The sequence below is a fragment of the Xyrauchen texanus genome, chromosome 15 (genome assembly GCF_025860055.1).
Source record: "Xyrauchen texanus isolate HMW12.3.18 chromosome 15, RBS_HiC_50CHRs, whole genome shotgun sequence".
NCBI lineage: Eukaryota > Metazoa > Chordata > Actinopteri > Cypriniformes > Catostomidae > Xyrauchen > Xyrauchen texanus.
Window position 1 is genome coordinate 29,672,059 of NC_068290.1, and position 12,942 is coordinate 29,685,000.

Consider the following 12,942-nt stretch of genomic DNA (forward strand, 5'->3'; position numbering starts at 1 on the left):
GAAATTCATGTCAGGTTCGCCTTCGGAACACAGAGGCGTAAAGACTCGCTTACATTATGTCACTAATGTATCATGTGCCAGTGATAGCCTACACCGTGGTACCCAAAGAGACTTTAATGGAATCTTAGTGAGTATTTGGTGTCATAAGCCCTTGGAGAGAGCATTAAGAGTTGTAAAGTCCAAACAAGTATTAATATTGTGAAAAAAAACTAAAATGAATAATAAGTTCTGTTATTACAGTTTTGTTAACTGAAAAAAAAAAACTTTACATATTTGAAAAAAAAAAAAAATTTACTAAAATACAATAAAAATGACCATAAATTCATTTTATATAGTATATTACAAAATATATGTAGTATATTATAAAATTTGAAACCTTTACCACCACCCTCATTGAACATAAAAATGCCACTATATAGTGCTAAAACTAAATAGCCATGAGAAATGTAACACTGTTAACCTCCTGAGACCCTGCGTCAACAGGTTTTGGCTTCACTATATATAGGCTATGCATAATTTCATTTAATCCGACTGATCTAAATTCAGTAGAATGGAGGCTGTATATAAAGGGTTCAACTTTTGATGCATGGAGTCATGTGACAAAACAACATGGCGCCGATCTCAGCTGAGTTTGTCTTTGGGAGAAACAGCAACAAAACTACATCTGCTAAGAAACTTTGTGTTTTACATTAAAACATGTTTGAGTAAAAACAGTAGAGTCTCTAGTTTTGTCCAATATGCCACTGCGAAACGGCAATAAATATTGTTAAATTTATATTATAAACATTTATTTTAATAGAATAATATTTACAGTAAGTCAGTGCACTCAGTTCATGAAACAAATTTAATCACGATGAATCACATAATTTTTTTTTTAATTGTGATTAATCGAAGATTGTGAAAGTGCTCAAAACTGACTCTATATACTTCTTTCCTGACAAAATGCATTTATTTAATCTTAGAAAAGAAACCAAATAAAATGTAACAATATAATGCTTAATTAACATTTTCTATTTCATAGCCTTCCACAGTATAAAGATAGAAATGCACTGAAATAGCACCAATTCAAGTAATATGAAGTGTTTCCCAAAGTCTAATTGAGAGTTTGACTAATTGAAAGAAATAGTCCCAACATAGGTTGAGTATTAATTGCAATGGGTATTGAATCTCAAACTCTCATCCTTCACAATATTAATCAGCCAAATGTGGCTATCAGCTTTGCTACAGCGATCATGTGTGGAGGCTTCATGCCATCCACCGCAGCATGCTCGCACAACTGACAACGTTCCCCAACAAGAGCGAACCACATTATAGCAACCTTGAGGAGGTTACCCAATGTGACTCTACTGTCCCTAGCAACTGGGCCAATTTGGTTGCTTAGGAGACATTACTGGAGTCACTCAGCATGCCCTGGGATTCTAACTCGCGAACTCCAGGGGTGGTAGTCAGCGTCTTTACTCGCTGAGCTACCCAGGCCCCACTATAGCTTAGTATTATTTACCATTTCAAAACAGTCCCGCTGTCCACAAATGTGTACACTCATTTTTAAGAAAACAAATTGAAACACATTTTTTTTTTTTTGCATGTTTCTTAGGGGCTACTAGTTACAAATCAAAAAGGAATAAAAAATGCTCAATAATGCCCCAAAAATATGCAAAATAATAAAAATATTATAAAAAAATAAATATATGAAAAACTTAAACCAAACTGATTCTAGAAAATACTGAAAAAACTAAAACTAAACTAAAACCAGAGACTATGTATGATGAGATGCGTCACTAGGACAGTCATAGAATGAAAAGACAATCTTACAATATAATAGAAATAAAAATGAAATAAAAAATGTAACTATAATAAACCTGGACACAGATACCATTTGGGAAGGAGTGCCTACATAACTGACTGTAAAGTGTCATCCTGCTCCTTCATCACTATCAAGCCTTCACTGATCACAGGGTAAGCTGTAAACTATCTTCTCTGTGTTGTGCATGCAAATCGGTGGCTAACCCAGACATATGATGCCAAGGTCAATGTATCAATGAACTTCCAGTCATTAGCAGCTCTTTTGACACCTAAACTCTTTTGTCCTTTTAGTACCGCAGCAGCCCTGGTCTTAGCGGCTGGTATCAGGTCAGCTTTAAAGTAGTTTAGTCATGGTGAAATATATACTACATGGTCAAATGTTTGTGGACACACCCTTCTAATTAACAGCAAAGCCCCAGACTGCGAGCCAGGCCCCATCGCCCAACATCTGTTCCTGACTTCATTAATGCTCTTGTGTCTGAATGGGAACAAATCCCCACAGACATGTTCCAACATCTAGTGGAACACCTTCCCATAAGAGTGGAAGCTGTAAGGAACCAACTCCCTAGTAACGCCATTGGCATTAAAATTAAAAGGATAGTTCACTTAAAAATTAAAATTCTTTCATCATTTACTCACCCTCATGCCATCCTAGATATATACTTTTTTTCTTCTGCAGAACACAAACAAAGATTTTTAAAAGAATATCTCAGTTCTGCAGGTCCATACAATGCAAGTGAATGGTGATCAGACCTTTCAAGCCCCGAAAAGCAAATAAAGGCAGCATAAAAGTAATTAATAAGACTTCAGTGGTTAAATCAATATCTTCAGAAGCGTTATGATAGGTGTGGGTGAGAAACAGACTCTCTCTCTATCTCTCATCGTTGCTCACTATGGCCACTGAGACCCCTTGTTTGGTGACATGATGCTGCTAAATGCCATGGATGACTGACAATGGAATGGTTTGCCAGCCATTCAGCTTTCTGCATATGAAGTGTAACCAGGCCACTCCTCTGGTGTTGATTGGACACTGTTTTCTTATGTGGGCCCACTCATAATTTTGCTGCCAAGGAGATCAGAATTCAGTGTTGTGGAATATATTATTATGCCACAAATGATGTCGATTGAGTTTAACCTGTATTGAACCTGGAACATTCCTTTATAGAAGGCAAAAAAGTGATAAACAATTTTGAAAAATTTAAAAGAAATATATTTACTCTTATACATTTCACATAAATGAACCTAACATCTTAATGCTGATTAACAAAAAATTCCCAAGGATATGTTTTAAGTCAATGACCCGGAATAGATTCTGTATGGGCCTTGTCATAGGATTGCAACAAACGCTTATGATTATCTTATCACAACAGTGAAAACATTGTGTTTTTCAGTAGTATTTGGCTGAATGTGGTGTATCACAGGTGATCATAAACATTACCAATGTTTCTAACCCTTTTTTGGGCATTTATAGCACTCTTATGTAAGGTTTGTGTGAAAGAGTAACAGCATTATGGTCTACAACAGCCTAACGAGACACAGCTGTAATAGTGCATGTCAGCCGAGTCAAATGCCCTTCACATACAACAGCAAAACAGACTAATGACGGTGGGTACATATTGACACACTACTTAGACAGCTAACAAACACTTTCCAAATGCATGGAAAATAAACATGTTAGAAACTTTGAAAGATGAAAACTTTAACACATGAAAAGTATGAATTCAAATATCTAATTTTGATCCCTCCAGTTATGCATGGGCCCTGCTGTATGAATGCTTTCACCATTTGCATGTGATTTTTTTTTCCCTGTATGATTGGTCTAGCCAACTGTTTCCTCTCATGTAGTCAAAACATGCAAATGTGCTGTTATTTTAACCAGACATCTTTTTCCTTACAGTCCAGCCCTGGGGCAGAGCCCCTCCAGGCCACTTTTGACACCCAGCCCTTGGGGATACATGGTCTGGACATGGTCTGTTTCTGTACTGACATCAAGAAAATGTCTGCTAAATGACAAGTCACTAGCGCTCTCTTTCTCTCTGTCACTCACTCATCAACTCTTTTGTCTGTTTTTGCCCATACAGAAAATTATTGTGTGTCTCTCTCTCTCTCTCTCTCCGTCTAGCTTAATTCCACTCATTGCTAAATGAGAGTGCTTGTCCCATACTTCTTATCCATCCATCCATCTTCAACCGCTTATCCGAAGTCGGGTCGTGGGGGCAACCGCTCCAGCAGGGGGCCCCAAACTTCCCTATCCATACTTCTTATTGTATGGAAAAAATATGCAATGAAAGTAAATGGTGACTGAAGCTAACATTCTGCCTGAGAGCTCCTTATGTGTTAAACAGAAGTAAAAAATATATATATATATATATATGGGTCTGGAGTAAATTATGACAGAAGTTTTGGGTGAAGTATCCCTTTAAGGTCAACATAAAATGGCATATGCAAACTGTTATTTTTTTCAGCAAGGAAAAAAAGTTTTTGGATGGGACTCCATATCCATTGGGAATTGATTGGATTGTGAAAAGCTTTCTCTATGACAGGTGCTTGGAGGGGAGTGTTTGGAAAATAAGAGGGCTTGGTGACAGCCAAAAAGAAAAGTAATTTCAGAGAGTAATGTTTTGATGAAAGACTAATTTTGGCCTATGAATCAATAATAATAAGATCACAATGTAAAAAGCGGTAACAAATAATCTAAAGTTTTCTGGTTGAATCAGTAATGTTACCACATTAGGTTAGGCCAGTGGTCTCATTTTTGGTTTTTTGGTCACATCTCCCTTTGAAACAATAAATATTGTTATATTTAGATTATATACATTAATTTTAATAGAATAATATTTGTATTAGTGCAATCAATTGATGAAAAAAATGTAATCACGATGAATCACATAATTCTTTCCTGTCAAAATGCATTTATTTCATCTTAGAAAAGAAAACAAAATAAAATTTAACAATACAATGCTTATTTAACATTTTCCCTTTTCCAAGCCTTCCATAGTATAAAGATAGAAATGCACTAAAATAGCACCAATTCAAGCAAAATGAAATGTTTCCCAAAGTCTAATTAGACTAAAAGTCTAAAAAGTCTAAAACTAGTCCCTACATAGGTTGAGTATTAATTGCAATGGGCAACATATCTCAAACTCTCACCTCCACAATATAAAACAGCCAACTGTGGCTATCTGCTTTGCTACAGCAATTGTGAAGCCGCATTTATGATTTGTGTCAGGGCGTCAATGCCAGCGTCATGCGCCGCTTTGAACTCCATATGAAAAGTGATTGCAGACAAAAACATCTCATTCTGCGTTTTGATGATATTTATGACTTGATGTGCTTCTGTGGTACTTAAATGCACCTTACACTGAAAGATACTTAATTTCAATCACAAGTCCCATCTGGGCTTGTTTTTAGTTTTTTTTATTTTTTTTTTATATCAAATAGCGTTAAGAGCTCCTTTCCCCATCACTGACACAAAGCGCTGTTATGTGTGTTGTGAAGTGTGCCCAGTGTAATAACGGGTGGACAATCTCAAAGGTTCTGCACTTCAGACCAGTGTTTATGCTGGTTTATGTTGTAATAACGGTAAATACGTTAATCGCAATTAAAAAAAAAAAAACTTAAATTAAATCACATACATTAATGGGTTAATTCTGACAGCTATAATTTATATAAACAAATGTTTAAATGTCTGACATCTTTTACTCAACCTCCTCTTTCAAAACCTTTCACCTCTTCACCCATTCGAATCTGACGCGTGCAAAAACGTCTCTGTTTACAGCACAGTGAGCGCACCTGACACCACATAATGGTACATGTCCAATGGAGTGGAAGAAATCTGCTGAGCCTCGCTCCCAACCCTAAAAGGCTGCCATCTCTGGGGCGTGTTTGCAATATATAAAGCGAGTGTGTGTTGTCTATCATTGCTTTCTGTAAATGAGCAATAAAATCATCTTATATATATATGATTGATTACTGTTGGAAAGATGCCAGCTTCATTTCTGAAAGCCTAAATATACAAACAGTGTTGATTTATTACATTTGTGCTTACTCAGCCACAGTATTGCCACAATGAATGTCTGCGATCATCATTTGAAGTATATTTTAAGTCTAAAAATAATTATGTGATTTAAGTACTGAATTTAGCAGAAACTTCGGCATTATCATCAGATTGTGAAGCGTCATGTGGGATTCCAGATGTCACTGCTTTCAGCTCACAGTGATTGGTTGCCGCCCTGTGTTTTCTGCTTCTCATTTGCATAAAGTTGAGCATTTCTAAAAAAATTAAAAAACATCAAGAGATGCACACACAGGGCGTGCTTTAGTGCCAGGCAAAAGAATAAACAAGGCATACTGAGAAAAAGGCAGAGGAAAATAAATTGCCAACATTAGTTGTTACATGTATTGCTACAAAAGAAAATAAAAAATTAAAATATTTATGTGTGAATGTGAATAAAACAAATTCAGTGCATGAACATGTATTGAGATAAGTGAAAAGTGTCAATTCTGATATTATGTTGACCTTAAGCCTCAAATTGTATGAATTCCTATATATATCAATCAAGATTCGATGGTTTGAAGACCTGAGATGTTCTGTCTTGTATACAACAGCAACGGCAGACAGCTAAACCTACAGTGCAACCCAATCAGACCCCTCAAGCAATATCCCGCCTCTCCCACTCTGTTTGCTCTGACAAGAACTTTGACATTCTAAATACTCTCTATATACTGTCATCAAATGTCTTTAATATGATTGTGCACATTTTTGTGACAAAAATATTACTGTCTCATTTCCCCAAGCAACCCCAGCATGTCTTTTAGCCATTTAAACTGTTGAATATCCCCATGTGACACGAGGCCAGGTGTGTAATGTTTGCTCACCGGTGACCATACACACATTTAACACATGAAATTTCGTTACACTTTAAATTTAGAATGACCCGATGTGGCAGCAGAGGAGGATTAAGGAACCGGAGTACAGTTATACAGAGAACCGGTGAGGAACCTTCTCCTGTCTTACAGATTTGAATTCAGACAGTATGTTGTACAGGCTGAGGGGAGGAGGAGGGTGCAGAAGGTTACAGCAAGCACAAACTTGTGCTGCAATTCAAATCCAACCTCCCCTGTCCTCCTCAAGCCTTCGGCAGCAGAGTTTCAAGGTAGGATCAGAACAGGGCCTGGGGCAAGGAATAAGAAACATATAGACAATGTGAAGGATGCCATAAACTTCTCATAATGAACAGATGAAGGGGCCCCACAATAGCAACCTTCAATCAATGTCAGTCATCACATCTTCTCAAACATAAACTCACAGAGACCCAGAGAACTTCATGCTGACTTTTACATTAGATGTACCCAAGGGCGTAGATTTTTCTTGAACACTGGGGGTGGGGGGAATCTATGCCCCTTGATGTAACAGCCCGAACTCACCAGTATTCATCAAAATAGTATGAGGTACTATGAAGTCGTACAATTTTTTACTCATAGTATTGTGACGAATTCTCATGAGACTTTGTTTCATGTACAAACATTTTTATATTATTTGCAATGGAATGTCGTTGTTCAATGAACAGTTGTGACACCAAAATGAAGACCCTAGCCCTTGACATTTGTGAGCAAATTTTCTTTTTTAATTCAAGTCAAGCCAAGTAATTTTTATTTGTATAGCGACAAACATCGTTTCAAAGCAGATTTACAGAAAATTATGCTGTAATGTCTTTAAGTCTTCATAGCGTGGTTTAAATGAACAACACTACTGAAAATCATGCTTTAACATTTATTGTCCTCAGGCCCCCAGTGAGCAAGCCAAGGGCTTATTTTTTTTAATATTTTTTTTTACTGAGGGTTATGACAGGACTGCACACTGAACAATAGAAAAGTGTACCAACAGACAAAATGTTTTCAACACCACATCATTCTCATAAAGAGAATTTTAGAAATGCTAATTTAATTAATTATAAATAATAATTTGAATTTCTTGTTAGTTTAATATATATATATATATATATATATATATATATATATATATATATATATATATATATATATTTACCACTCAGTTTACACGCAGCCAAAAAGCACCAGTGATGGAAAGAATAGTTACACTGGCAACTTCGAATCATTTTTCCAATACCAGTCAAAACATCTTTATTGGCTAAAATTGCATGACAAAAATTTTATATTTTACAGATAGGCTAATATAAAAATAATTCCAATAAAATCTACATAAATCAATCTATAAAGTGAATCCCAAACTATAGGTAATCTGACAAAATTAGATTTTTTTTTCACCCTATATGAAGTTGCTCATGCCCATAAATAGTAATAAACACTAATTAAAATTGCTTGCTGTTCATCCCTAGTGCCAACAGATATTTATTTGTGAAGTCAAAGGAGACCCCAATAACGAATAAAAGCACAAGCAATTTTTCAAACTTCGTGTTAGTGGATTCAAATCTTTAGCTTATAGGATTTTAGAGGTGAGTTTGCCAAGTCAGCACAAACCGCTGAAACCCTCAATATCTCGACGGTTAATCAAACAGTATGACTGGCCTGCATTATGACGTCATGTTCCGATACATTGCTTTATTGTTACAATAAATAAAAACATTTAAACACGCCTGCTGCCAGCATACTTTAAGTAAACCATTGTTTTATTTAGAGAAAGGGTGAGCTGGGATCCCGCTCTCTGACAGTCGGCGAATGCTCTTGTTCTCTATTCGGGACGGGACAATAAATAGAGGTGCAGCAGTATTCAAACACAAGCGAAACAGCGAAGTTCCTCAGTATCAGCATGTTGATGAATGAAGCCAAGCAGGTCCAACGCAACACATTGACCCGCTGACCGCTCGCTTATAGGAACAATACTCAACACGAACGGGATACAACATAAGTCTTACACATGTACACACATACACATGCACAAAGCCAAACACTTGCTCAAGCTCAAGCAAAGTAAAAACTCCGCGGCTGTAGAGCGATCGTGTTTGACAGCTTCGTGCGCGCGAACCAATAACAAACAACAAACTGCGCGTAAACTTTTGCAACAGTTATCATTCAACTACATTTCAGTTTTTAGAAATGTAATCAAAAAGTTACAGCTCAATGCGACACAGACTCTTAACACCAAAATCGGGGTATTCAAAGCAAATACGAAAACCTGTTACATGCTAACACCGCAAAAACGGAGCATAATAAATTGCGGTCGGTGTGTGCTTTATGGAAAAGGGAGCAAACTAAATAGACCCCATGAGAACGACTGTGTGAAAGTACTTGAAATCTGTTGACGTGTGTCCCAAAGCAACTTGTCACTTCTTCAGACTCAAGAGAATCTCAACGGCACCACAAGCAAGTGCATGTGGATGCGCAGGAATTGATGTATCGGCATGAAAAACAACTCAAACAACTCACCGCAGAAGTCTGGAGAAGATGCAGCACACTTTCTGAAGGAACCACGTTGGACTGAGGAAAGATTACAATACGATCTATTTAGAGAAGCATTACGTCACCCTTTTGTGACGTCACGTGGGATTCCTGAACTTCTAAATCATTGCGGTCCTTGTGGAGGCGGGGCAAGTGGGACGGGGTCAGAGCCAGTGGGTGTGGCGGCTGTACGGCAACACCAACATCTGTCTAGCTTCAAGTTGTTATTGTTGTTCACCGCAGGAAGTAACAAACAGGAATACAAATGTAAATAATCACGACATATCAAATTCACTGACAGAATTGACAATTAGACAAACAAATTGCAACATTTTAGGTAGGCTATCATAAAGCTAACACATTGTAATTACTTAAATTATAATGACTGAATTAATGAAATCAGCAAAGATAAGTAGTTAATGTACATTTAAATATTTTGTTTTGTATTCATGTGTGAATGTTCATGAACTACTGATCTGTCAAACTTTGTATAGATGTTTGTTGATGTTGTTTAATTCATTAATTATTAATGGTTAACAAATTATTTGATTTACATCACTTGAACTGTCTGTTGACAGGAGAGAAGACACACACAGGCTGAATGCACTAAACATCCCAGCTCACTTATCCAGGTCTATTAATTGTGCACAGCTTGCCAGAGCCTGCGCATAATAAATAATGAAAGTTTGAGGGGTAAATAAATTATTGGATGGATTATGTCTGCTTGCAAGTGTTGAATTTAGAAGATGATGTTACAGAATCAAAGCTCTGACCCCTTTGTCTGCAGATAATTGCCAGGCAGATGAAATGTGATGCAGGTGGCATCGAAGGACAAACTAACTAATATGAGTTTATTTCTGTTCCTCTTGACAAAATACTTTGTTAAATCCATCTGCGAACAGATGCTGCAGATGAGGAATTTAAATATTTCAAAACTTACTGTATGTACATAGTATTAACAAATACAGAATGTGTACAGTCATGTATTGTACATGATCGATTTACTATGCATTTTATAGCTATTTTGTATATTGTTAAACTATTGTCATATAGTCAAATGTGTTTCATGATGCAAAAATTAATTAATGTATCTTTGGTAAAATGGAAATTAAAATAGTGAGAAAGTATGAGACTAATTGAAGCAGAGCCCACAGTCAGCATGCATGACTATGATAATCATTATTACTGTGAAATTAGCTTAATTCCTCTGTGTACAACATACTGAAAACACAGAGATGGAGCTTTTAAAGGGATAGTTCACCAACAAATGAAAATTCTCTCATCATTTACTCACCGTCATGGCATCCCAGATGTATATGACTTTATTTCTTCTGATGAACACAAAGGAAGATTTTTTTTAAGAATATCTCAGCTCTGTGGGTCCATACAATGCAAGTGAACTTTGAAGCTCCAAAAAGCACATAAAGGCAGAATAAAAGTAATCCATAAAACTTCAGTGGTGTAATCAATGTCTACTGTAGCGATTCAATTGCTTTTATGGTGAGAACAGACCGAAATATAACGCTTTCTTCACTATACATCATGCGCAGAGGCTAGATGGAGCAAGGACCTGTAACCAAGCTTGAAATCATGATCGCCAATAAGATTGCAGATGACAAGATTTATAGTAAAAAATGAGTTTTTTATCTTTGAAAACTGATTGGATCGCTTCACAAGATATGGATTAAACCACTGGAGTCATATGGATTACTTTTTGCTGCTTTTATATGCTTTTTAAGCTTCAAAGTTTAACAGAAGAAAGAAAGACATACACATCTGGGATGGCAGGAGAGTGAGTAAATGAAAGAATTTTCATTTTTGGGTGAACTATCCCTTTAAAACTGTTCTAGAACTATTAATCTCATATACTGTCATTTTCGGAGAAAAACATTTCGGCGACAGACAGTAGCACAGAAAATGGTCATGAAGTTCATTATAGCTGTTAAACTGACACATCAGCCATAATAGGGTAAGAATAAAAAGAGTGTCATGAAGCCAAGGGTAGACAGTCACAACCTTTGAAGCTTTAGTGAATGTGTTGATGGCAGCAGTGTGATTTCTGAGGAGTCTGGGATTGCTTCAGCGATTAATGACTGTCTGCTCCTCAGAAAGGGGCTGTTTACAATGAGCCACCCATGCTAAGAGCTCTGTCACGGGAACAATAACGCTAGCCTCAACTGCCATTATAACTCAGCCACTTCGCTTGCCTGTGTCTTTTAACCTGGGTATTAATCAAAGCTTTATGACAGTTTTTGTTCCTTTATGGTCTATATATTTCTCCCAGCGATCCAGACATCATCCCGTGGGAGAGCCATGCAGTAAGTGGCATAAGTGCACAGTCAGTGCTGGGTCACTGACCCTACACTTTAAAAGATTTTGTCTCTAATGCAATGCAGGTTGATTTGTCTCTAAATGTGTGGCAGGGTTAAATTCAGATTTCAAGGGAAAGGTGCTAAAGTGTCCCTGTAATGTCAGGTCTGGGGTTCTTTTTTCTTTCTTGAAACTACTCGCTATAAACATTTGATTTACTTCGTAAGCATTTTCCCCAATGATCATTATGATTAAAGAGCAACATCTTTTTTGTCTTTTCATTCTTTTTTGTAAAATGGTCAATCATGAGCTTTATTCTTTCAAGGCCTGTATTCAATTTATTTAGGCAGATTGAACTAAACTTAACTGAGCTTAATTCGCACTGAAGAAGCACCATCCCAAGAACAGCAAATTAAGATTGTGGCAACTGAAACCTGACTGCAATTTGACATCAGAGAGTTTATTCACGTGAAACAGAAGACTTCAGAAAACCTCATCCACAGATGTCCATTCACTGTCAACAAACAAAACCGAGAGATCATGTGTTTAATCAGCTCTTTGGCTGAAGTTGACCTTGGATCGAACTAGATTCACCGTTGATGGTGAGCATGTCCCAGAACCGTTTAATTGCATTCAGAAGATTGGAATGGTTCCATTTCACCTAAAGGAAGAACATTTGTAGCAGTTACACCAGCACAGATGACCCACGGAGACCTAAACATACATAGGCCTGCATACTGTAAAAGGTTGTGTACCTGTAAAACAGATTTTATACCTATAGGTTCATTTTGTTAGCTTTCTTATACATTTTGCAATAAGCCACTGTCCAGACTTGAGTCTTCCAAATGGATTCAAATATTCATGTTAAAGATGCACTCAGTAATTTTCTCCTCATTAAAATACATGTATATATGTAGGAGATCATGAGCAGTAACATATCAGTAACCTTATAAAAGCTGTTTTAATCTTCATGGAGAGAGTCTGCATAATATGGGGCTGCCATGTTAGAGTCACACAACCAGTTGAATGCCACTCAATCTCAGTAACCCTCCTGTTATTTGACACTTTCATTCATTGATTAAAGTAATCATGTCTGACTGTGAATACTACATTTCTACAATGGCATCTGCAAACTATTGATTTTAAATGATGCTGCATCCAAGCCGATAGGTGTCCGTGTAAGTCCAAGATGACACAAAAACAAAAGTTACTGAGTGCACATTTAATAACAATATTCCATCAAAATATTAACATATTAAATGTTATTAATGACATAACGGAGGCCTTGTTTGGCAAGCTTAAAGAATTAGTTTTTTACAAATTATTGTCCTGTTTATATTTACAGAATACAAGAAGTTTGTACAACAATTATTGAGTAAAACAAACTCATTCAGATGAAGCAGTGTGTGT

The 12,942-nt window shown here is 36.6% G+C and overlaps 1 protein-coding gene across 2 annotated transcripts in view; it reads right to left on the reverse strand.

Moving 5' to 3' along the window:
• Positions 1 to 9,309, reverse strand: part of LOC127655628 (cyclic AMP-responsive element-binding protein 5-like) — a 101,252-nt gene extending 91,943 nt beyond the window's left edge. For both annotated transcript variants that reach the window (XM_052143525.1, XM_052143526.1), the window contains exon 1: positions 9,211 to 9,309. The gene's annotated coding sequence lies outside the window, so the exon portion shown is untranslated. The remainder of the gene's footprint in view (positions 1 to 9,210) is intronic.
• Positions 9,310 to 12,942: the final 3,633 nt, after the last annotated feature.